The following is a 27,125-nucleotide window of genomic DNA, read 5'->3' as shown; positions in this document are numbered from 1 at the left end:
ATTGATTATGCAAAGGCATTTGACTGTGTGGATCATAACAAACTGTGGCTGACTCTGAGAAGATATTTATAATATATATAATAAATATAAATATGTGTATATTTATATATGTTGTGTTGTTGGTTATATATATTTATATATAATTTTATATTTATATATGTTCTTGTTGATTGCCATTGAGTTGATCACGACTCATAGCGACCCTATGAAAACCTGAAGCCTTTCTATAACCTCTTTTGTCAAAGTTCATAGAGTTTCCAGAGGCATGTTGTTTAGGAAGTGGATGCCACTCCTGCTTCCAAATATATATTGTTGATGTTGTTATGTGATGTCAACTTGTCTGCAACAGACTCACAGCGACTCACAGTACAACAGCCCTAAACCCTGCTCTATCCTGTACCAATTTCACTGTCTCTGACACACCTACACCCAATTAACCCAGTCACTGGATCAAACCATCTCATTGAGGGTATATATAAAAGATACAAATATAACAATTATATGTATTTGTTGTTGTTGTACCATAGAGTCAGAACTGACCCATAGCTGACCCTTCAGCAGGTTTTCAGAGGCAGTTAATCTTGTAGGAGGAGATTGCCCTTCTTTCTACTGAGGAGCAGCTGGTGGCCTTGAACTGTGTGTCTTCGAGATTGCAGCACAGCTTCTTGCCACTAGGCCACCAGCGCTCTCTCGCGCGCATGCTCTCCCCCCCCCCCGTGTGTGTGTCTGTAAGTGTATACACGCATATTTATGTTCTAGATAAAGAAATGGAGATATCTACAAAACAATGAAATAATAATTTTATGTACTACAGGAAATCTCTGGGTTACAAAGGAGATTTATTCCTAAATGTTTTAAAGTGATATTTTCAGCTAAGTCAGAACAGGGGAATATAGTTCTTAAGACTCAAGTTAGTGCAAGGGAGTTCTGGTGGCCTAGTGGTAAGGATTTGTGATGCTAACCCCAAAGCACATGGTTTGAATCCACCTGCTGCTCCAAGGGAGAAAGCTGGGTAATCCTTTGGCAGGAAATTTATGGTCTCTGAAAATCAGATGGAGAGTCAACTATGAGTTGGTTCCCACTGCATGGCAATGACTTTTGACATTTTCTTTACTTAGTGTGAGGTGGCATGTTGTTGTTGTTATGTGCTGTCGAGTCACTTGCGACTCATAGCGACCCTATGTACAACAGCCCTAAAGCCTGCTCTATCCTGTGCCAATCCCACTGTCTCTGACACACCCATCCCGATTACCCCAGTCACTGAATCAATCCACCTCATAGAGGGTCTTCCCCTCCTGCGCTGTCCCTCCACCCTACCAAGCGTGATGTCCCTCTCCAAGGACCGGTCTCTCCTCAAAACATGTCCAAATTATGTCAGAGGAAGCCCCAGAATCCTTGCTTCCAAGTAGCAGCCTGGTTTAACCCTCTCTAGGACGAATCTGTTTGTTTTCCTAGCAGTCCATGGTATTATCAATACTCTTCTCCAGCACCACACCTCAAAGGCATCAATTCTCCTTCTATCCTCCTTGGTCCTTGTCCAACTATCTGATGCATAATAAGTGATTGCGAAGACCATAGCCTGTATCAAACACACCTTAGTCTCCAGAGAGACACCATTGCTCTTCAATACTTTGGAGAGGTCCCTAACAGCAGACTTTCCCATGGCAATGCGCCTTTTAATTTCTTGGCTACTGGTGCCAAGAGTGTTGACTGTGGAGCCAAGCAGACTATTGCTTGTTACATCAGGGAATGTTGTCTGATATTCTAATTCATAAAATATGGAAGGGAAAGAGTCAATGTACAATGTATAGGGGAACGAATTAGTTATGAAGTTATGGAAGAGATTATGTTTGAAAGTGTTGAAATGCTTCTGAAATTCTTAGTGAGTAATATTGAAGGATAAAGTTTACCTTAATTCACTGTGGCCTCTGTGTTTTGACTCACACTGCAGTTGTACGGGGTGAAGAACAAGTCTTGGTTTATTCCAGTCTGGATTCTGTGCTGTCCTCTGATGGACTGGTTCAGCAGGATGTCTGCAGTTCTCATCCTCTGGCTCCTGGGTGACCAGCCCAAGGCTCCTCTGGAGGCGCAGCACCTGTTACCAGCTGACCTGGAGTCGTGCCATCACCCAGGACTAGAAACGTGTGATTAAGGAGAAGTGGCCGCACACGATGTTCCATTTGGGTGCCCTGCCCATAGAAAAAGAGCCAATGAAAACATAGATTAAGTAATTTACTGTGAAATGGAAAAAAGGGGAGGAAATAGGAAGGAGATGTTTGTGAGATTTTGGAGATCCAGGTATCTGCCAGGTGTTTAACATCTAGGTTAAATAAAGCTCTACAACTGGGGGAGGGGGGAAGCAATGGCCTTGGCAATTCTATGGAGGGTTGCCAAGAGGTGGAAGTGACTTGACAATAGTGGATTTGGGTTGGTTTAGTGCAAGGCAGAGGGAAGCTCTGGTAGCCTCGTGGTAAGAAGCTGCACTGCAATTCCAAAGGCACACAGCTCAAATCCCCCAGATGCTGGCTCAGTGATGGGTTGGTTCTGCCTGGAAGGAACACGAGGTGCACGGTAAGAGGTGTGGCTGAGGCTCAGCTGGTAATCAAGAGGCTGGCAGCTGGCGTTCATCAGCTAAGATAAGGCAGGCTACCGCCACAAGGATTTACAGCCTTGGAAGCCGTTCGGGACGCTGCTCCTTCCCATACTGCCTCGCTGAGTCACAAGCAACCGGAAGCCAATGGAATCTAGTGCCAGAAACACCTCGAGGCCTTTGCAATGACTGAAAGGTCTCCTGTGCAGCAAGAAGGTTATGATGAAGGATTTCTGGTGAGTGGGTGTTGGTTCAATTGGCAAAATCACATTACATTAAAAGGGTAATGTCTGTAAGTCGGGCATTGGTAACATGGGACTGCCTGTATTAGTATAATAATTGAGGTTTGAAGATTGAAGGGGAGACAATAGTACCGTACAGATGCAGCTTCTACTGGAAAACCATTTGGAGTTTAAAATATTCCTCTTCTGTCCACTGGAGTGCTAATTCTCCTGGGGCAGGTAGATTCCACGTCCACCTGAAGGAAACTTTTTTTTTATTCTGATTATGGCAACATATTAATGAATCTTAAGTAAGTATGTTGTCTTTAAAGTATCAAAAAAGAAAGTGAATCAATAATACCGCTCAGCCTTTATTACTCAGCGTCCCAGGCACACAAATCAGGCCTGGGCTGGACTCCTGGTCCACCCCCACTGAGGCAAGCGTTTATGCCAGCGCTCTGCTTCCCAGCAAAATTGGCAAGAGCTGGTCTTGGTGTGCATCTAGCGGTTTCAGTGTCCCCTGGAGCAGTGGGTCGACAATAGAGCCAGTCTGAGACATGTCTGTAATTGGGTTACTTGTGCTGCTGGAAGGCTCCATTCAAACGGAACACATTTGAACTCTTCAGACTTCCTCGGCATCTAACCAGGTGCTGGGTGGTGGAAAACAGGCACTTAGTTAAGAGAATGACTTTGGTCGTGGCAGGAGCCATTCTGAAGCCACTATGGCTGTCACATGGTAGTCTGTTGCCACAGAATAGTTTGAAGGCAGGTATTAACTCGTATTTCTTGTTCTGATGTCTGTCTTCAGTGTAGAAAAGAGGGCTGTAGCATAAAGAACTCCACTTTCTCCGAAGTAATTTGCACTTTCCTTTTGTTTCCTAAGAGATAATTCTACAACCTTGTCATTTCCTGAGTAATTGAGATGCCTTTGTTGTCTAAAGCACAGCTTAGGGTTTGTGCTAATGAGTGGGGACCCGCCTGTCCAGAGCGATCACCATTTGGACGGCTATCAGCTGACCTCAGCCGAGAGGGCAGATTTGAGCCAATAAATCATGATTATGGATAGGAGTTCTCCACAGGCTTCCTGATTGGTTTAAGGAATTAATTCTCTGGAGTGAGCAGTGAGTTCCCTTTGAGAATGTGAGCTTTGTATCGAGGACCCTTCCAGACCTCTCCCTATGTGTCTATTTGAGCTCTTTATCCTACAATGAAATGGTAATGGTTAATGTCTGTCTTGGGATAGTCAGACCCAAAGGGACTAGAGGGGGCCAGCAGCTCCAAGTGAGGAGACTGACCTGGGAACTCCAGAATATGCACTTGGAATCCTGGAGGGGTAAAGGAAAACCTCACGCTCATTGCCAGCAGGTCAGAAGTGAGCTTGCTCTGTGGGTTCCCAAATACATGGCTGATGACTGACAATTTCACTAAAGGGCGGTACGTCTTTTTAACTTGCGAGACCTGATCCAGCTCCCAGTGTCTAAGGTCAGAGAAAGAAATAGCCTTAATATTACAGCTAATGTCAGAGCCGATCAGAAGAACTGGAAAAATGAGAATTTGGCTTGATTGGAATGATTTTGGAGAAGTGTAAGGATAGTTAGACATTTGTTTCCAAAGGTCTCTCGTCTCAAAGCTTCGTGACGTATTCAGAGCCAGGTGGCATTCTGCTTATCTCTTAGGCCAGCTGTCTGCACTCATAGATACTGTCGACGTACCTATTAGATTCAGAAATAAGTGACTTTTTCAGAGTTGTTATGTGCCGTCGAGTCACTTGGGACTCATAGGGACCCTATGTACAAGAGGCCTAAACACTGCTCTATCCTCATGGTCTCTGACACACCTACTCCCACTACCCTAATCACTGAATAGGTCCATCTCATGGAGAAGAATGTGGCATCAGGATTGGTGAAAGATTCATCAACAACCTGCGTAATGCAGATGACACAACCCTAACACAACAATATAGGTTTCGCATTAGCACAATCAAATGTTCTGGGATTCCCATTCTTCTCAGAGTCAGCCACAGCTTGTTGTGATCCACACCGTCAAAAGCCTTTGCATAGTCAATGAAACACAGATAGACATTCTTCTGGTATTCTCTGCTTTCTGCCAAGATCCATCTAACATTAGCTATAATATCACTAGTACCATGGCCTCTTCTAAACCCAGCCTGAACATCTGGCAGTTCTCTGCTGAAGTGTTGCTCCAGTTGTTTTTGGATAATTTTCAGTAGTATCTTGCTTGCATGTGATAGTAATGATACTGTTCAAGAATTTCCACACTCTGTCGTGTCACCTTTCTTTGGAATGGGAATAAATATCGATCTCTTCCAGTCATTTGGCCAGCTGGCTGTCCTCCGGATTTCTTGGCACAACTTACTGAGCACATCCAGGGCAGCGTCTGTTTGTTGAAATATGTCGATTGGTATGCCGTCAACTCCTGGGGCCTTGTTTTTTGCCAGTTCTCTCAGAGCAACATGAGCTGCCTCCTCCATCACCACAGGCTTTGCCTGTGGTCAGCCAATTCCTTCTGGTACAGTGACTCTGTATACTCCTTCCATCTTCTTTAATGCTTCTTGGATCATTTAACACTCTACCCAAAGCATCCTTAAGTATTGTCACTTTGGGCTTGAATTTATTTTTTTCAATTCCTTCAGCTAAAGAAATGCTGAGTGAGTTTGGTCCTTTTGATTTTCTGACTCCAGCTCTTTGCACATTTCATTATATTTCATTTCATTATCTTTGTCGTCCCGAGCTGCCCTTTGAAATTTTCTGTTCAGCTCTTTAATTTCTTTATTTTTTCCTTTACCTTTGGCTTCTTGGCGCCCTAATGTGATATTCAGAGTCTCATCTGACATCCATCTTGCTCTTTTCTTCCTCTTCTTCAGCCTTCGTAGTGATCTTTTGCATTCTTCGTGGATGATATTCTTGATATCCTCCCACAGCACATTTGGTCTACAATCATTGGTGCTCAAGGCCTCAAACCTGTTCCTGAGATGCTTTTGAAATTCGAGTGGGATAGACTTTAGGTCAAATTTTGGTTCCTGTGGATTTGATTTAATATTTTTCAACTTCAGCTTGAACTTGCATATGAGTAGTTGGTGGTCTGTAGAACCTGACAATTCTCCTTGGCTCTGGCATGGCCGGTAAGCTTTTATTTCTGTTTAGCTATATACTGAATGTAAAACAATCTCGGGGGAAAAATCCACCCCATGAAAACTCATTGTCTGTCAGAACTGACGCAGAGCTGACCCTCCAGTGGGATCCCGAGGCTGTAACTGCATGGGAGGAGATTGCCCATCTCTCTCCTGAGCAGCCACTGGTGAGTTTGAAACAACAGAAAAGCATCACTTTTGAGTTAACCCAACAGCTCCCTATGGACGACACCACCAGAGGCCCCCACAGGTCGCCAACTTGCCTTATTAAGTTCAGGGGTTTGTTTTAACCATGTATGTGGGATTTGACAAAGTGTATTCTACCTTCTAAACACATAGAAACGATGGTAAGGTCCTGAGATTCTTTCTAGCCGTGGCTAACCTTGGCTTCAGTTTTCTCACCTTCAAACTATCGTTTCATTGGATCTCTGTTTTCTCCATTTAGATAAGTTGATTAGCAATAATACATCTTCTGAGATAGCGTGTTTTTTGGATGCTAGTTGTGTTTATGAATTCCTTCTTTGCCCAAGGATTGACAATGACCTAGAGAGCTGTCGTTTTGCTGCTGGAGTTCTTGTAACTGCTCTTGTGCTATTCCTCATCTTTGCCCAATTCCAAAGGGTTATTTTGCAGAAGCTATGAGAATAAGTAAATAAGCTTTGAGAATAAGTGAACCAAACTGGTAAGCTTTGAATTAATACTGATAAAAATCTACTGAGATTAAGATAAAGGAATCGTCAATAAATGGTGTTGGGAAGACTATGCGGGTAATAACTAAAGATGTTGAAAAGTTTTTTTAAAAATAGAGGCACATTATGAATGACATTTTCCATTCGGAGATGTCTGTAAAGTCAATGCATTCTTAGAAAAAGTCATTCTGAACCGGAGGAAAATAAGACTGCCTTATTAACAAAACGAATGAGCGTTACAAAAAGCTACACATTTTCCATTTTCAGAAAGCTGGAAATTAAAAACTTGCAGTAATGCAGAGAATTTACTTAAACAGCTGAATCTAGGTAAGAAAGTGACCTTTGTGGAACCTTGCGCTACTCCCTTTTCCTACCCCCCTTCCAGCTTGCCGTAGCCTTGGCAACCAACAGCCCACACTCAAGGTGAACACCCAGCAGCAGCCAAGGAACTACTGGAAGTACAAAACAAGGTCCCTTCAAAGCTCCATTCTTAGGGAAGTGTCCTGATTTGATCTGCGTGGAGGTTATGAAAACCCACCCCCAGGATATCATCATTTGACCCACTCAGAGAATACTTACTGCAAACAACCTGTTCTCTGGGACTTTTTTGGTAAAGCCAATCAGCAACAATTATTTGAAATTGGAATTGCCTGGGGTCGATCAGCAAAACATTTACAAGAGAAAACAAAATGATAAGCACATGAAAGAACTTACAAGGTAAACTGGGCAATAACATATCCACTGGGGGCTTTGAAATACTAATTTATTCCTGAAAATCTGGATGACCACAGGCATGCACGAAACTGTGTGTATGTCTAGGAGAGGCCTTAGAAGGCCCTGTACTCAGAGCATTCTTCTTCAGTTTCTCATTTCTGGCAAAGAGAAAGCTTGTCAGTGAGATGGACTGACACAGTGACTGCAACTATGATTGCAGCAGAGATTGTGAGAATGGTCTAAATTTGGGCAGGGTTTAATTTTTATTTATCTATTTATTTATTTATTTTTATATATATTTATTTTTCTATTTATATATTTATATTTTATATCTTTTTCTATTTTTCTATGATATATATATAGTCACTGAGTCACAACGTAACACCTAAGAACAACAAACACATCCCAGCTGACTTTGAGGTTCAATAAACATTGTTTTATTGTAGTATTCTTATAACAATGAAAATTAGAATCCATTGAGTATCCACAAGGCAGGAAGGGGTGTGTGTGTGTGTGTGTGTGTGTGTGTGTGTGTGTGAATTATATATACATATGTTGTTGTATACCATTGAACCGGAACCAATCCATAGCCCACTCTCTGGTGGGTTTTCAGAGGCAGTTAATCACATGGGAGGTGATTGCTCACCTTTGTCCCTCAGAGCAACTGGTGGACTTGAACTGCATGCCTTTGGGACTGAAGTATAGCTTTTTGCCTCTGGTGGCCTAATGGTAAGAAGCTATGCTATAATCCCAAAGGCACATGGTTCAGATCTTGGTACCAGCATTCAGGAGATTAGGGGACGTATTGCATTGGGAAAGCCTGCAGTCAGGGACCTCTCCAAATTACGGAGGAGCAACGATGTTAATTTGAGGACAAAGGTGCACCTGATTCAGACTATGAGGGTTTTTTTCCCGCCCAATAACATGATATGCTGCTGAGAGCTGGACAACGAATAAGGATGAAAATGAATTGATGGCTTTGAGGTGTGGCATTGCAGACGAGTACTGACTATTCCACTGACTGCCAAAAGAACAAACAGATATGTCTTGGAGAAGGTGCAGCCAGAGGTTCTCCTTGAAGACTGGGATGATTTGGGCGTGTTGCTAGGTGAGGCTGTTCCATGGAGAGGGACATCATGCTTGGAAAGGTGGAGGGTTGGTGAAAGAGAGGAAGACCCTCAACCAATGGATTGAGCCCGTTGCGACAGTCACTGTGTCAAATACGTGAAAGAATATGAGGATAAAACAGGACAAGTTCAGTTCTGCTGTTCATAGAGTCACTGTGAGTCGTACTCAATGGACCTAACAACCACATGTGTGTGAGTGTATATATAAGTAGACATGTTGTTATATGCCATCCGGTTAGAACTGACTCAAAGCTGACCCTGCAGCAGGTTTTCAGAGGCAGTAAATCACATGGGAACAGATTGCCCAGGAGAAGGAGATTGCCCATCCTTCTCCATGAACAGCTGGTGGGTTTGAACCATGTGCCTTTGGGATTGCAGCACAGCTTCTTACCACTAGGCCAAACAGCTTGTATATATTTTGTTATGTGCCGTCGAGTCTCTTATTGTTTTGATAACATATTTTTCAATCAAAGTTTTAAGTCTTACGGCACTGAGTGTCTTTGTTTTCTCTTTGGGATTTTATGACTTATTTATCCAGATCTTTCACACTTCAAGAGGGTATGTTTGTGTGTTTGTCTCTAGTACTCTCATTTGATTTTAAAAAAAAATAATCATTTGTGTCATTGTGTTTCCCAGGATTTTTTTGTTGTTGTTGTTGATGTGAGGTAGTGGTCTTTCTTTCCAAATAAGTTTCAAAAATCTTGATTCACCTCCTATTCTTTCCTTGATAATTTGATTTATCATGTTAACCATTCTTAAATGCACACGCTGTTCATGGTGTCTGTTCTCTAAGATTGACAGTTCATGTGTTGTCGCCTTTACAAAGAACCTTTATAGCAAATTTTGATATCTGGTTAGTGAAATCCATTACCCCTGGACCTAGCTTCATGAAATACCCTTGAGGATTTTTCAACATTTATTATTGTCATTATTTCATAATATTGCATAAGAATGTAAATATTCTTGTGATATAGCTGACTAACAATGCAGAAATACATAAAATTACATAAATATCCTTTTAACTTCCAATCCATTTGCTAGCTGAATTTCCATGCATCTCTACAGATTTACATTCATTGGTAGGAGCTGCGCTGTCAACCTGAAAGCATGCAGTTCGAATCCATAGCAGAAAGACGGGCAGTTTCCTCCCATGTGATTTACTGCCTCTGAAAACCCACTGGAGGGTCAGCTATGAGTCCGTACCAAATAACAACTTGGAGGATGAGGGAAGTTGGAAGAATCTGTTCTCAATATCAATGTATGTGAATTTTGTAAATAAACTAGTATTCAAAAAGTAAATACAAATTGAAAAAATTGTTTTTAAAAAAACCCCAAAACAACATACTTATTGTCCAGGAACTTGGGGAGGATCATGTTGCTAGCTGCAAGCTGGCATTTTCCCGGTGATTCCAGTTCACGAACTACTTCAAAGGAGAGAGTGGGCTATCTCCTCCCTAGTGCTTTACAGCCCATGACCATCTGACGAGTGTGAGCTCTGCCATGGCTCTGACTCAGCGGCAGTGAGTTGGAGTTTTGGAATTGTCACTCACAGATATGATGAAATGTAACACAACATGTACTGACAAGTAGCACTTCCTATCTCCTTGCAATTTACAGACCAACTCTGAAAATTAAGAATGGCTTGGAACCCCCATCTACTGAGCAGGCTCTTAAAAGAATGGCATTGCTTCCCTTCATGCCTCCCCCAAGGTGGGGAGGGCATTTGGAGATTTGGGCCTTGAGGGTATCTAGCGTCTGTGGTAATGAACTTGTTCTCCTACTCTGGGCCAATTAAAAAAAATCTGAATTTTCAAACCTGAGAGGAAATGAAGGGAAGGAGTACACACAAAAAGAATTTCACTAAGCAAATACTTCCTCAGAAGGAAATAGATGGCAAGTTATTTTTCGATTCTTTCCTCAAAATGATCCCAGTGAACACTTTGACTTCCGTTTCTTTCCTTCATCAGCACCATTCCCAAGTGTGTTGCAGAGTAAGGTATTTTTATAATTATTAATAATAAGACAGGAATGAGATAGAACAAAGAGCAGGAAAAACAAGGGGCCAGCAGTTCTCAACTGAGGGGCCCCATTCCAGCTTCCCTGTATCTTTATTGAAAATTATCTGGAAGTAAATCACAAAGAGAATTCAATGCAAATGAAGCCAAGCTCTTTCTATTGAAAACCTTCCCCTGACTCAGGAGGGTGGGGTCAGCGAATACAATGCAAGAATCCAGCAAACCCTTAAGGATTGCCTCAGTGCCTCAGGGTGAACTCCAGGTGAACTCCAGCTTGACCCTGCGCCTCCCCCACATCCTGAAATAGCTTTCAGTTTATTTACAGAGATTTAGTATTGGCTTCCCATACAAGTGTCTGTCTCTCCCTCCCATTTTCTTCTCCTCTCAATTCTTTATGTAGAACTCATGCATTATTCCTTCTGACTGAGTGAAAATTGGCACAGGATATTACATTTTATTCCATTTCTTCTGACATGTCCAAACCTCATTTCAATATGTGGGGCTTCCACAAATAGTGTACAGTTGGAGAGAGGGAAGCGTATGCAGATTTCTGAATGGTAAACTTGAGAGAGTTGGATAATGTATCCACAGGGAGTTGTGCTGCTAAGTCAAAGGTCAAAGCTTTCTGGTGGTTCAAATCCACCATCTGATCTACAGGAGAAAGATGGGCGATCTCCTCCTATGTGGTCGTCCTTCAGAAACCCACTGGAAATTCAGCCATAATTCCACCTGACTTGATGGTGATGAGCTCAAGATTTTAAAATTGGGGCTGCACTCCTATCGAGCACATAGCCACAGATAATTGTGTGACATCCCGGGATAGTGGTCTAGTTACGGGGCTAAGCTGGCTTTCTCTCAAAATTTTCTTCTCTTAAATGTCTGAAGGAATGTGTCTCCTTCACAGAAAAGACTGTAGGCAGGAAGGTAAGCCTGAGAAATGAGAGCTGGGGAGTCGACTGTGATATGTTGTTGTGTACTGTTGAGTCAGTTGACCCATAGCTGACCCTCCAGAGGATTTTCGGAGCCAGTCAGTGGCAGGAGAGCTGCTGGTGGCCTCAAACCCAACTGCGTGCTTTTGGAATTACAGTGCATATTTCCTACCTCTAGGCCACCAGAAACTCAGTGGGAGTTCAACTGTGAGTCTCATTTTATTGGGAATTTAACATGCGCCTGTACAATTTGCTTTTATCCTTGGAATTTAGAGATTGTATGAGACCAATCCCAAATGTTCATGTAGGTGTGAAGCCTTTTAGTCTATCGACTCAAGGCCTTTAAGGGATTGGGGAAATTGTCATTACTTGTTCAGTTAGTACCACAATCTCTCTCTGACCCTCTTCCTGCCACTGTCCATTCTGTCTCTCTCCCTCTCCCCGTCTCTGTCTCTGTCTCTCTCTCTCTCTCACACACACACACACACACACACATCCATCCTGTCTCTGTCCTCTAAGCTGCATATATTTTTGCTTTGTGATGCTCATGGATTTTTTTAAATTTTATTTTATTAATTTTAATGAATACTTACAGAGATTTTGGATTTCCATTCATTCATTGTTGCACTTTCCTCCCTGCCCAGCACCCCCCTCCACAGTTCGCTCCTCTCTTTGAAAAGTAAAAGAAAAATTCTTTCTTTGGTACACAATCCCCCCCACCCCCCTCCATCTGCCCCGAGTACACTCCACTATGCAACTTTAATTCTGGACTCTTGTGATAACCATAATACCCTATTATATATCGCTTTTAAATTATTCTCTCCCTCATCTGTTTCAATGCAGTATACATAATTTATAGTTTTTCTCAGTCTTAGCCCAACCCTGATGTCAGCTCTGCTTTTACAACAGTGGCACCATGCAGTATTTGTCCTTTTGTGACTGAGATACTCATGTTTTAAGATAGTTCTTCCTCTTGATTTTCCAGGACACCATTGGTCACACTCCTTTAATTTACAACCAACCAACCAACCAACCAAAAAGAGTTATTTTGAAAGAATTTAAAATAAATGAGACACCAAGTAATAAAAAGCTTGTATATCCTTTCCCTGCAGATTTTATATGTATTTGTGTGTGTGTGTGTGTGTGTGTGTGTGTGTGTACACTTTGGTTTTAATGTTAGAGTAATATTTGTTTGCAGAGCAGCTGGTGGCCTCGAGCCAAATGCCTTCTGGATTGCAGCGCAGCTTTTTGCCACTAGACCATCAGACCTCATTCGTAAAATGAGGTCACGTTTGCCTTTTGCTATTTTCTGGGAGATACTGTGTAAAATTGGTGTTAACTTTTCTGTTAGTAATCTGCAGAATTCTTTGTGAAATTTTGTGTGTGTGTGAATCTTTGCCGGAAGCTTTTTAGTGACAAGTTTTCTTTTTCTAAAGGTTCTAATGAACCCTGATGATGCAGTGGCTAAAGTGCTTACCTGCTAAGCAGAAGGTAAAAAGGAAACCCACCAACTGCTATACAAAGGAACACTATGGCAATTGGCTTCTCTGAAGATCTGCAGCTTTGGAAACCCTAGGAAACAGCTCTATTGTGCCCGAGAGTCGCTATAAATCAGAGTTGACTTTATGGCTATGGATTTAGGAAGATTACCCAAAAAATTAGATACAATTATATATTTCAGATCATCTGTTAAAGTATAAAAATTAATAATTTATTTACCCCAGTCTATATGGGTCACAGCAGATTATAGATAAAATCTCGGGAGCTCCGCGGGCCTGGTGCATAAGGAGATGTACTGCCAGCTGTCCCATGGGAGAAAGATGGGCAGTGTCCTCCAGTGTGATTTACTGAAGGGTCACCTGTGAGTCCGTTCCAGCTTGATGGCAATGAGTTTGAGGTTTTTATTTACTCCATAGGCGTTCTTCTGGCTTAGTTGGTAGTGAATTGTGCTGGTAACCAAAAGGTAACACAACTCTGGCAGTTTGAATTGATTAGTGGTTCTAAAGGAGGAGGCTGGGCAGTCTCCTCTGGTATCATTTCCACCCTCAGGAACCCAGTGGAGGAGTCAGCCAATGCCAGAGAGTGAGGGATTTACTCTGAACCCTTGCTGTGATCATGTTTTCGTTTACATTAGGAAGAGCGTGCGCGTGTGTGTGTAAGTGTGTAAACCGTATTTTTTTTTCAGTGTCTTGAAATAGGCACAAGGCTTGTTCTCCAGCACTTCTTCTGTTGTTAAAGATCAGAAATACATCTTGGCAGATGAAGCTTAGGACAAAATGTCAATGCTGTGACTGTCACCAACACACAGACTGGCCTGGGGTAAGATGCTGAACCTATTTCAGTCTGGCTGACTTGTTTTCTAGTGCCCCTGTATTTACTAGATGTGTAGTGGTCATTAACTAAGGTATCATTAATTAATACACATACTAGCTCAAGTCTGTACTTTTAAATAGAATGTTAATTCTTTCGATCTGCTGCAGTGAAGACAGTGTGTGACTTGGCTTTGTTGGTGCTTCCATCTCTCTTGGGAAACTGAGGTGGTAGAAAGAAACATTAACTTGGGTCGGTTCCCGTTACAGGCTGTTCTAAGGAGACATCTAGGGGAGTGAGTTCTGAGTCCTCCAACAGCTCTCTGCACGACTCGCTACCACAGATGGACTCTTACCGACAACCAGATGATAGATAGCAGTCCTTGGTGGTGGTGGTTGCTGTTGGGTGCCCTCGAGTCGCCTGTGACTCATAGTGACCTGATGTACATCAGCTCTGAAGCCAGCCCTGTCCTGAGCCCGACAGCAGTGCGTGTAAGACATTTATTAGTCTAGTCGCTTAGCACTTACCAGAACTGACCACTGTCCTGTAGCAGAAAGACCTGGTGATTTGCTCCATAAAGATCACCGTGTAGAAAACCCTAAGAGGCATTTCTATTGTGTCGCGTGGAGTCACTGTGCCTTAGAATGGACGGGAAGGGCACGCAACACCAGTTTCAGTTGGCATCTGTCCTAACATTTTTTTTCTCGAATTTACCCTCAGGACGGGATGAGTGTCATTTTTCACAGAAGTTTGATCAATTTCAGACTGTGATGTTCAGAGCAGCATCTAGAATTGCCATATTTATAACAAGTAAACCAACACTGCATGTTTAGTTTATAGTCATTTTTTTTCTGGTGCACCTTTCTTTTTATTTTATTTTTTTAAATTCATTTTAATGAATGTTTACAGAGACTTTGGATTTCCATTCATTCATGGTTGCAGTTTTCTCCCTGCCCACCCCCTCCCCCGCAGTTCGCTCTTCTCTTTGAAAAGTAAAAGAAAAATTCTTTCATTGGTATACAATCCCCTCCCCCCACCCCTTACACTCCACTATGCAGTCTTCATTCTGGACTCTTGTCATGACCATAATACCCAATCATACATCACTTTTAAACATTTCTCTCCCTCATCTGTTTTGTGACTGAGATATTTCACTCAGCATAATGTCCTCCAGGGTCACCCATTTTGAATAATATTGCATGGGTTCCTTGTTTCTCAATGCAGCATAGTATTCCATTGTGTGAATATACCACCACAGCTTCTCTATCCATTCTTTTGTTGATGGGCACTTGGGTTGTTTCCAACTCTTTGCTATGTAGTCTTACTTTAATAAGAGGTTAGCTTTCTTCTGGAGTGCTTGTGGCACTTTTTGAAGTTGGACTTGTTTGCCTTCCAATCTGTTGCTTTGTTCTTAATTATGTAACGGCTAAGCCACTCTTTCTTGTCTTAAGGGTTTTGTCCTTCCAACTTTACCAAACAGAGGCATTTTTGTTTTGTTTTCACTTTTTCATTTTACTTGAGAGAAAGGAGGAGGCAGCATCCCGGGAGGTTTGTGGTTTTCTTTTTTCCTTCCTGTGCCTAGAGTCAAAACCAATGCGTAGCTGACCCTCCCGTGGGGGATTTACAGTTTCTGTCCATTGTTTTCTCAGAGCAGCTGGTGGATTTGAACCGCTGGCCTTTAGCACTGAGTTAGCAGTGCAGCTACAACCTCAAGGCCACCAGAGGCCACAGAAGTAGCACTTGAATAAAACGCAGGTCTCTAGGAGAGAAGACCAGAATGTAGACTTGTTTGTGTTCTTCTTTTGGAGACCTGTGGGTGACAGAAAGGAGTGGAAATTGAGTTAAAGGGGTGGGGTTGTGGTGTGTAGTGTGCTTACTGCCAATGGGGGGTGGCGGAGTTTGTTTAGAGCCTTGGAAACCTTATGAGTCAGGATCAACATGATGGCAGTGGGTCCGGGTTCGGTGCTATACAAAGTTGAAACTCTTAAGCTGATAGTACTCAGATAATTATGTGGAGGCAATGTGATTTAAAAAAAAAAATGTAACTCTCTAAGAATCGAAGAGGTTTCCACAGCTGTGCATTTGCATCCTTTCCAGCTTCCTACCTCAGTCCTGTCACTGGGAAGTGAATCAGGAAGCTACCCAATAGGGCACTTGCATTTATAGTCACAGGCGCCCTCTCCCCTGGAAAACAGGTTTCTTAAAAGAATGGGCAATTAAAAAAAACAACCAAAGAATTGGCAAGAGCTGGAAGCTTTTTCTCTTCCAGAGCAAGTACACCTGGACTCCTTTCTTTCGCAAGCAGTCCTAGCAAATACCCTTTAATGTCACGTTCATGAAAGATAGCAAATCTATGCCTGCGATACAAGGTGGATTGCAAGACATTGGTTTTTCTTGATCTTTTAATAAAGCAGCCGCGAACAAGGATGGTTTGTGGGTTCCCGAGCTAAACAAAGTGGAGTTCACCTTTCTGGGCTGCTTTGTATCATGCCTGCTGCTTTTCTACTGCATTTAGGTTTATTGTTTTGAGGCAATGGTAAATTAAGTGGCCTTGTGGAATCCCAGAATGCCGTTCACATTTCCCCCTTGAGCCCGTAAGAATGGCGGCTGGCTTTGTTTGAGCCCTTGCATTGAAAACATCTGTTCTCCTTTTGGTGCAGAGCAAATGGTACCCAACTTCTGCTCTTCTGCTGTGAGTAATTAACAGTGAGTCTTAAGGGGTCCCGCTCTGTCTTCCAAACAGGTGCTATTTTCTGTGTTAACGCTCTTCGCTCCTTGCTTTTGTACTCCCAGCTGGCGATTTTGTACCTCAAACTAACTCAGAGGTTTTAGATTCCTGAGGCTTGGGGTTTTGTGTTTGGTTGTTTATTTGCCACTGATAGTGTATGTTGGTGATCTGACCACAGCCCGCCCGCCCGGTGAAGGCTGGCTGGAATGTGACACTGATAAAATAATGTGATAAGGACATCATGGCCAGAATCTTCCTTTGGGGGACATTGTGAATTCAGAAATGAAAGGAATTGTTCTAGGCAAATGGTACCTAGAGGTCAGTATTAAACCAAACGTCAGTCCATTGCCATCAAGTCAGTTCCAACTCGGGGCAACCCTCCAGCAGTTTTCAAGGCTATAAATCTTGACAGGGGCCTTTTATAGTTCTCCCCTGCAGTGCCTAGTGGATCCAAACCTACATTCTTTCAGTTAGCAGCCAACACGTCACCCACTGTGCCACCAGGGTTCCTTAGCAATCAACATCAGAAGGGCAAACTTAAGGGCAGTGACATGGGTTCTTCAGAAGGAGTTAGGAGGCCTGGAGTCTGTGAGTTCAAGGGAGGTGTTCACAGGCCATAGAAATGATCTGCGAATACAGGGCTTTTCCTCCACAGAACCTTCTCGGTCCTCTTCCCCCTCTAACGTGACATAGCCTGGCAAGTGTCCTCAGAATCAGGTTGGTGCTGAGCTAAGGCTTCAGAGAGGAGGAGGAGGAATCACTCTCATCGAACTGGTCTTGCTGTCCTCAGTAAAAATCCAGTCTCCGCTTTCAAAGAGCCTCTTCTCTACATTGTAGTCAGAAGGCCTTTTCAAAAAGCAGGGTGATGGTGTCAACATGGCTAGGCTGTGATTACAAGTGATTTTACCACATACCTAACCAGTTGCTGCTCTGTATGTAATCCAAAGGGGCCGGTCAGTCAGTTGAAAGGGGGAGTTCCTGAGGGTGTGGTCGACTCCCAGTCAATAAACATTTCATATATATATATATACCTTTGTTGCTCTGCTCTGTACCCAGTGATCTTGAGAACACAGACCGCAGGGCCTTGGGTCTCCCTGACACCTTGCCTCCAGGTTTTGGATTTGCTAATCCCTGCAATCCCACGAACAGCTGAAGTCTCCAGCCCCTTGCCTGACCTAAGGATCTTGGACTTGCCAGTTCCAACAATCCTTCAAAGCAGATCTCTTTCTTTCACTCATGTGCACTTGCTTACTTGCTCTCCCCAGTGCCTGTGTGTCTGTCTGTCTCACCGCCTCTGTGGAGAAAAGCTTATGGACTCACAGGCAGTGCCACCTTCTAGCTTACACTTCTTCTGTAGTCCTGCCTTGCCCAGAGAATGGGCCTCACTTTCCTTACCAAACCCTTGACACACTTTCTGATCTTGTGCCCTGAACATCTCTAACCTCATCTCTTGCCAGTTCATGCTCTTTGCTCTCTATCCTCCAATCAGAAGGAATAAACCTAGAACTGGGCCCTCCATTGGCTCCACCCACTCCATTTCCCTCAGACATACACGCCATTCTTTCGTTAGGAATAAGCAATGAGCTCAAGTGTCTCAGAGGTGGTGAGGAGGGCAAAGGATAAGGCAGGGTTCAGATCCATTGTTCACAGGATGACTCTGACTTGGTGACACATGAAACCAACATTTCTGGGTAGCTCTGTTCATCTCTAAGTAGTTGCTTAGGACATCCACCCTCTGGGAAACCTTGCATGACTTCTCCAGTCAGAACTAAGGGCTTCCTTCTTTTCTGTGCCCCCGCAGGAGAACTCTGTATTTGCCCTACATTAGTGCTCTTCAGACAAGATTAAAATTATATGCTTATAGATCTATCCCTTCTACCAGCACGATCTTTTACTGAGGTGATATCTTACGTTAAATCTATCTCCCTCCCTCCAGCCTCTGTCACTGAAATGGGTACTTACCAAAATTGTTGTTGTTGTTATGTGCCGTCGAGTCACTTGCGACTCCTAGCGACGCTATGTACAACAGCCCTAAACTCCGCTCTGTCCTGTGCCAATCTCACTGTCTCTGACACTCCCATCCCAATTATCCCAGTCACTGAATCAATCCACCTCATAGAGGGCCTTCCTCTCCTGCGCCATCCCTCCACCCTCCCAAGCATGATGTCCTTCTCCAAGGACCGGTCTCTCCTCACAACATGTCCAAAGTATGTTAGACGGAGCCTCAGAATCCTTGCCTCCAAGGAGCCACCCGGTTCAACCCTTTCCATGACGAATCTATTTGTTTTCCTAGCAGTCCATGGTATTCTCAATACTCTTCTCCAGCACCACAGCTCAAAGGCATCAATTCTCCTTCTATCCTCCTTGGGGGGATCTTACCAAAATAGACTAGACAAATAAACAATGTCTTGAACAAGAGAGTCAAACAATGAATATATCTATAAACCTTTGACCCTTTTGTTGTCATACCAGCTAGCCTGACCTAGGATTCCTCTGAGCTGCCCATCACCTTCAAGAATCTTCCCTACACAATTGTCTCACAAGCTTTTCTGTTTCAGAGGGCAAAGAGAGGGGATCTTGATCTTACCTATAAAACTTATTGTTTCTAGTACGCTTATGATGAGTCAGTAACAGGATTCAATAATGCATATTACTCGGAAAACTCGACAGGTCAAGTCCAGTCAGGAAGGATCACTTGGAAGTGAGGCAAAGGAAGTGCCAGGGAGAAGATGAGGACTGGAAGATGGGGCGCATTGCGGTGGGGAGGACCAAAACAGTGTCGGACTTCTGTGCTGGGAATGGGGCAAGAACTTTTCCTGCAGCAGCCTCTTCTGGGACCTGGAAGCTAAAGAAATGGGTTTTAACTAAGTCTTTATGGCCTAAATACTAAGACATTCTACTTTCTTAATAGTCTATTGCTAAGAAGATTCAGAATGAGAAGAAAGATCCTGAGGAAAGAATTTGCAGGATGGTGCCAGAGATTGAACTGGTTGATTATTTCCTAAAAGAACACTTTTCTCTGCTTTAGAGAAAGTGTGACATTATAAAATGAATTTAAGAATAAAAGAGTGGCAAAAGATAATTGCCACATATTGTGCCTTCATAGAGCAAGGGAGCACTTGTTATGTGCTGTCGAGTTGCCTGTGACTCCTAGCAACCCTATGTACAACAGCCCTAAACCCTGCTCTATTCCTTGCCAATCTTAATGTCTCCGACACACCTACCCCCATTACTCCAGTGACTGAATCAATCCATCTCATCGAGGGTCTTCCTCTCCTGTGCTGTCCTTCCACCCTCCTAAGCATGATATCCGTTTCCAAGGACTGGTCCATATTTACAACATGTCCAAAGTATGTCAAACTTAGCTTCAGAATCCTTGCCTCCAAGGAGCAGCCTGGCTTCACCCTCTCAAGGACAAACCTGTTTGTTCTCCTAGCAGTCCATGGTATATTCAATACTCTTCTCCAACACCACAGCTCAAAGGCATAAACTCTCCTTCAATAATCCATAGTCATTGTCCAACTTTCTGATGCATAACAAGTAATTGCAAAGACCCTGGCCTGTATCAGACACACCTTAGTCTCCAGACTGACATTGTTGCTCTTGGAACACTACATGGTTTAAAATTAAGAAGGGAGTGTTTCAGGGTTATATTCTTTCTCCACACCTATTTAATCTGTATGCTGAGCAAATTATTTGAGAAGCTGGACTCTCTGAAGAGGAGTGTGGCATCGGGATTGGAGGGAGACTCATCAATAACCTTCACTATGCAGATGACACAACCTTGCCCGCTGAGACTGAGGAGGACCCGAAACACTTGCTGCAGAAGATCTATGAATGCGGTCTTCAATATGGATTGCATCTCAATGACAAGAAAACAAATATTCTCACCACTGGACCAATAGGTGATGTCATGATATAAGGAGAAGAGATTGAAAGTATGAACAACTTCATCTTACTTGGATTCACAATTAACTTCTTTGGTACCAGCAGTCAGAAAATTAGGGTACACATTTCACTGTGAAAGTCTGTAGTTAGAGACCTCTCCAAATTATTGAGTAATGATGTCATTTTGAGGACTAAGGTGCATCTGATTTAGGCTATGGTCTTTCTAATCACTTGTTATGCATCTGAGAGCTGGACAATGAATAAGGATGACAGAAGAATTGAAGCCTTTGAACTGTGATGTTGAAGAGCACTGAACATCCCATGGACTGCTTTTCAAAAGAACAAAGAAATATGTCTTGGATAGGGTGCAGCTGCAAGAATGATGAAGCTTTACCTCACAAGCTTCAGGCACGTTGCTAGGAGACGCTATTCCTTAGAGAGTTACATAATGCTTGGAAAGGTAGGTGGTTGGTGAAGGAGAGGAAGTCCCTTAACCAGGTGGATTGACATGGTGACTGCCTCAGTGGGCTCTACTGTGTCAGGAAGTGTGAGAATGGCACAAGATAGAACAGGGTTCAGATTACTTATTCATAGGGTCACTGGGTTGTACTCAATGGCACCTAAAAATAACATAACAATATGTCTTCTAAGAAATGTACTTAGTATATATTTTCTTGAATTGTATTTTTACTGTGATATTAAGAATATCATCCATGAAGAATGCAAAAGACCATTACGAAGACAGAGGAAGAAAAAAAGACCAAAATAGATGTCAGAAGAGATTCTGAATATTGCACTAGAGCACCGAGAAGCCAAAGCAAAGGGAAGAAGTCAAGAACTTAAGGAGCTGAACAGAAGATTTAAAAGGGCAGCTTGAGAAGACAAAGCAAAGTATTACAATGAAATGTGTTAACAGCTAGGGTTAATAATCAGAAAAGTCAGACTCGTTCAGCAATCTCTTAAGCTGAAGGAACTAAAGAACAAATTCAAGCTGTGGTTGCAATGCTTAAGGATGCTATAGGCAGAAGGTTTGAATGACCCAGGAAGCATTAAGAGAATATGAAAGGAGTACACAGAGCCACTGCACCAAAAAGAATTGGTTGACACAGAAGAATTTTGTGAAACAACATATGATCAAAAGACAATAGTGATGGAGGAAGTGAAGGCTGTTCTGAAAGACTGGGGGTGGGGGGGAGGGAATAGGCCCTGGGAATTGATGGAATACAAATAGACATATTTCGACAGATGCTGACCTAGACATGCTCACCAGATTGTGCCAAGAAATTTGGAGGACAACTACCTGGTCAACTGACTAGAAGAGATCCATATTTATTCCTATTTAAAAAAAAAAAAAAGGTGGCCAAAAGTGTGGGAGTTATTGAACAGTATCACTAATATCACACACAAACAAAATCCTACTGAAGATTATCTAAGAACGACTGGAGCAGTACATTGACAGAGAAACACCAGAAATACAAGCTAGGTTTGGAAGACGTTATGGCACTAGAGAGATTATTGTGAATATCAGATGGATTTTGTCAGAAGGCAAAGAATACCAGGGAATGTCTATCTGTGTTTCCTTAACTATGCAAAAGCATTTGACTGTGTGGTTCACAACACATTGTGGCTAACCTTGAGGAAAATGGGAACCCCAGAACACCTGATTGTGCTTATGGGAAACCTAGTCTCAGTCCAGGAAGGGGTCCTCAGAACAGAGCAGGGAAACACTGCATGGTCCAAAATCAGGAAAGGAGTGTGTCAGGGACATATCCTGTCTATATCTTTTCAGTCTATATGTAGAGCAGATTATTCAGAAGGTTTGGTTTTATGATGAAGAATGTGGCATCAGGATTAGAGGAAGACTCATCAACAACCAGCGTCCTACAGATGATACAACCTTGCTTGCCGAAACTGAGGAAGACCTGAAGCACCTGCTGCAGAAGGTCAAGGACTGTAGTCTTCAATATGGTTTGAAGCTCAACGTCAAGAAGACAAAGATTCTCATCACTGGGCCATTGACAGCACTATGGTGGCCGGAGAAGATGAGGTTGTTAATAATTAGAGCTTTCTTGGTTCCACAGTCAACACTCTTGGCACCAACAGTCAGGACATCAAAAGACAGATTGCACTGGGAAAGTCTGTGTAAGGATCCTCTCCAGAGTACTGAGAAGCAACGATGTCAGTCTGGAGACTAAGGCGCGCCTGATTCAGGTCATGATCTTCACAATTACTTGCTAGGCATCAGAGAGCTGGACAGTAGCTTAGCGTGACCGAAGAAGAATTGGTACCATTGAGTTGTGCTGGAGAACAGTCTTGAGCATACCATGGACTGCTAAGAAAACAATAGGTCTGTCTTGGAGAGAATGAAGCCAACTTGCTCTCTGGAGACAAGGATTTTGAAGTTCCGTCTCACATTGGGCATGTGGCCAGAACAAACTGGTCCTTGGAGAAAGACATCATGCTTGGAAGCGTGGCGGGACAACACAGGAGTGGAAGATCCCGGGTGAGATGGAGTCAGTGAGACTGGCTCAGGACAGGGCAGGCTTCAGAACTGTTCTACATAGGGTTGCTGTGAGTTGCAGGCAACTCGACTACACATAACAACATAATTTACCTAACACACAATTCACCTTTTCAAGTATAAAATGTGTTGGTTTTAGGGTGTTTACATTGTTGTGGGAAGCAGGAGCGGCATCCACTTCCGAAATGGCTTGCCTCCGGAAACTCTAGGTAAGAACGGTGCTCAGGCCGTTCGTTCATAGGGTCGCTATGAGTCGTCTATGACTCGATGGCATCAAACAACAACAGCATTGTTGTGAGGCATCAGGTGTAGCCTACTTGGGGCTATTTTTCTTACCTCCCAAAAGGAATTCTGTCTCCATTAGCGGTACCCCCTGATTCCTCTCTGCATACTGCTTTGAAAACCACTAATCTGTTCTGTGGAGCTCTGATGGCCTGGTGGTAAGAAGCTGCACTACAATCCCAAAGGCATATGGTTCAAATGCACCAACTGCTTCGTGGGAGAAGGATGGGCAATCCCTCCTGTGCTATTAAACTGCCTTTGAAAATTCTCTGGTAGGTCATCTATGAGTTGGTCCAACTTAAAGCACACAACAATAACAATCAACAATAACAATCAACTTTAGTGTCTGCCTTTTTCTATTCTGGATAAATCATATAGGTAGGATCGTACAATGTTTATCCTTTTGCATCTGATTTCTTAGCATAGTGTTTTCAAGTTTCTGCCACACTTTAGCAGAACTCACTATTCCATCTTTTCTTGGGGTCGAATAATATTTTGTTGAGAGACATTTGGGTGAGTTCCATCTTCTGGGTATTGCGCATAATGCTGTTTTGAACATTTATGCACGTGTTTTTAGAGTGGACATACGTTTTAGCTTTATTGTGTGCTAAATGTATGTGCTTTGTTAGGTTGATGAAGATCTGATTTCTAGTTGCCAAATGGAACAAGGTTTTTTTTCCTCTAAGCGGCTGCCATTTTCAGAGACATAGACTCTCCAGTTAGGAGTAAAACAGAAACAAGCTTGCAGTTGGTCTCCAGTCTTTCCTAGATGAAATAGAGCAGGAAGCAGAGGAACTCTGATGCAAATAGGAGTAAAGGGCTACAGTTTTGTACCACTTCAGCCAGAAGAAAATGAGAGTTGATAAAAGGGGAGGACGGCAGCATTTGAAAGGCTCCTGGGCCTGTGGGGGGCCGGGTGTTACACCGTCTAGTCAGAGCCAGTGAGTCCCAGCAGAGGCTGTCATTGTGTCAGCAATGCCCTGGAGGAAATACGACGCGGCTCTGGCTTGTATGATGCTGCCAGGTTTTGTGATCATGGCTTTTATCAGGAGTGACCATCCACACATTGATGGACTGGTCTGTGGTGCACTATTAACCTAACTTTCACATTTCGGATGTAACATTATTAACCAAAGTTGAATACTGTCTGATGATCAAACTGCATTAGCCTACTTTTAATTTAAGGCCAGTGAACTTTAGCTAATTTATGGAAGAGTCATAATTGAAGGAGGAAGTGTCCTATAACAAAGCAGCACGCTGCAGAGAGGCTCAGGGCTCTAACAAGGATTTTTCCAGAACACCCAACAGTACAATCTAAGAGGGAGAAGGATGTGGAAATAAGCAAAAAACAAGCAGAGTAAAGGTAAAGGAAAGGTACAGATAGGATTTGATGAGACGTCTTAATAAGAGGCACCAATCATTTGTAACTAATTGTATAAAACAATGTATATGAGTGATTGAATGTAAAACCAATTTAAAGACCCAATTTAAAAATGGGTCTAGACAATGCCAGTGTTACCAATTTTTAATGACAACATTGAATATACCATGCACAGCTAAGAAAACAGATTCATCCTGGAGAGGGTTAAACTGGGCTGCTCCTTGGAGGCAAGGATTCTGAAGCTTCATCTGACGTATATTTTGGACATGTTGCAAGGAGGGACGAGTCCTTGGAGAAGGATGTCAGGCTTATGAGGGCCGAGAAGATGACCCTCGATGAGATGGATTGATTCAGTGACTGGGGTAATGGGGGTTGGTGTGATGGAGACAATGAGATTGGCACAGGACAGAGCAGGGTTTAGGGCTGTTGTACACAGGGTCGCTATGAGTAACAGGCAACTCGATGGCACATAACAACAACAACAAAGAAATAGCTATTGATGGAGAGAATTTTATATCATCCATCAGCTGAGACAATACTATGACTTCCATATTACTTCTCATTTTATAATATCTACATTTGTCCCTTTGGACTCTTCTCTTTTAAGTGTTCTATAAAAACCACATTTTGCTCTATTAAAACACCTTAAAATCTTACTTTTCACATTTTTACAAGAAAAACTTTCATTTCGCAATTAAGAGGAACAACAGTAATTGACAATTTACAATTGCTTGTCATATATAGTCATTTCATCTTGGCTTCACAGCAACTGTGGGTGATAAATACTGATTTTCTCACTTTACAGTTGAGAAGGCAGAAACAGAGATTGGCTAACAAGCTAAGGTAGAAAAACAGATGTACTCAACCGAGGTCTTCGCATGCCTGGGCGGAGTTTCATAGTTGAAAGGCTGGCTTTCTAGAGCAAAAGTATCTACAACCTCTGAAGCAAAAGTTGTTCTCAAAAATTTTACATACCAAAAAAAAAAAATTTTACATACCAGCCTTTGAATAAACTCAGATTTTTGAACAGTCACGTTAAAGAGGAATAGAAAACTCTCATTATAAACCACAGTTTCTTCGTATCTGATTGGTTATATAAAATCATTTCCATTGAGTTTGTATTCTTTTTGAAACTTTTTCAAGTTAAAAACCTCTTCTTGTGCTAAAATAGACTAACTGAATAATCATTTGAACTTTTAAGTATCCAATTAATTCTCCTCATTTTTATTTACAAAACTTTGCCGCCGTCTTTTCTCTCTTGTGCCCTTGTTGTTTTGGAGCGTCTTTGAGTCAGAAACAACCCATAGTTTACCCCCCAGTGGGTTTTCAGAGGCCGTGAATCACACAGGAGTTGATTGCCCATCCTTCTCCTGTGGAACTGTCATATATGTGGCTTAGAACCGTATGCCTTTGCAATGGCAGCACAGCTTCTTGCCACTAAGCCACCAGAGATCCCTCTTGAACACTTAATAGTCTGTTTTTCACATGTTCAGGAAATGGCTTATTCATGGCAAACTGGAAGCACTGAACACGTCCAGAGACAGCATTGCATTCTGGCACTTGGGTTCCCTCACAGGGTTCCATTTTATATACTGAATTTTCAGAAAATCCCTCTGTTTACCTTCGTGTTCAAGGTTCTTGACCTTGTGATTCCCAAATCTAGTTTTATCCTGCACTCTTGCCCTGCTTCCTGGGTGCTCAACCGTATCCCCAGCGCACCTCATACTTTGCCCGGAGTTGTAGCGAAGATGGCTAGGGGAGGACACTTGATCAAAGGGCATGAATCCAGGGGGCACCAGAGAAACAGGCAAATATTACAGGTGCCTGCCAGGGGCAGCTGCATAAGAGAGGGAAAGGGGATTTTTCTGGAGCCTTTGCTGTCATCTTTTCATCTTGAAATTGGATTAGAGGGTATAAGACACAATTTGTAGATTTCCCCCACCCAGGTAATGGTTACCTTGCTCGCCCTCTGACTTCCCCAGATCCATGATTTCATTTGTGCCGTTCCCTTTGAACACATCTTCAGCTCTCTCAAGCTGCTCCTTCTGGGAGTCCGCCATCTTTGATTATTGAAACCACTCCTGCTTGTCTTGCCTTTGATTCATTGGGGGAAAACTGCTTTTACTTTCCTCACCCAGCATAGAGCCATCTCAGACATCTGTACTGTGCGACTGGCTGGTATCAGCGGATTGCGTCTCATGGGGACCCCACGGGTACTGAATAGAACTGATTCATTCTCCAGCTTTTTTGGTCTCTAATCTCACTGGGAGTTAATCGCCAGGACATTTCTTCTATGGGATTCTGGATTAGCAGCTGAGAGCAAACAGTTTAAGCCACCTAGAAACCTTCCATCCATATTTCTCTCTTCTCACTGCCATGGAGTTGGAACTGACTCATAGCTGACTCTCTGTTAGATTTCTTAGGCTCTAAAATGCACGGGAGGAGATTGCCCATCTTTCTCCAGAGAGATTGGTGGATTTAAACCACCAGAGATGTGGCCTTTGGGTTAACAACCAAATCCTTACAGACTAGGCCTCAATTTAAATGTCATGTCATGATTTGCTGTATTTAATACTTCA

The sequence above is a fragment of the Elephantulus edwardii genome, unplaced genomic scaffold (assembly GCF_000299155.1).
Source record: "Elephantulus edwardii isolate Elephantulus edwardi_28Jun2011 unplaced genomic scaffold, EleEdw1.0 scaffold00016, whole genome shotgun sequence".
In the NCBI taxonomy this organism is placed as follows: Eukaryota; Metazoa; Chordata; class Mammalia; order Macroscelidea; family Macroscelididae; genus Elephantulus; species Elephantulus edwardii.
This window is presented reverse-complemented; position numbering follows the sequence as displayed.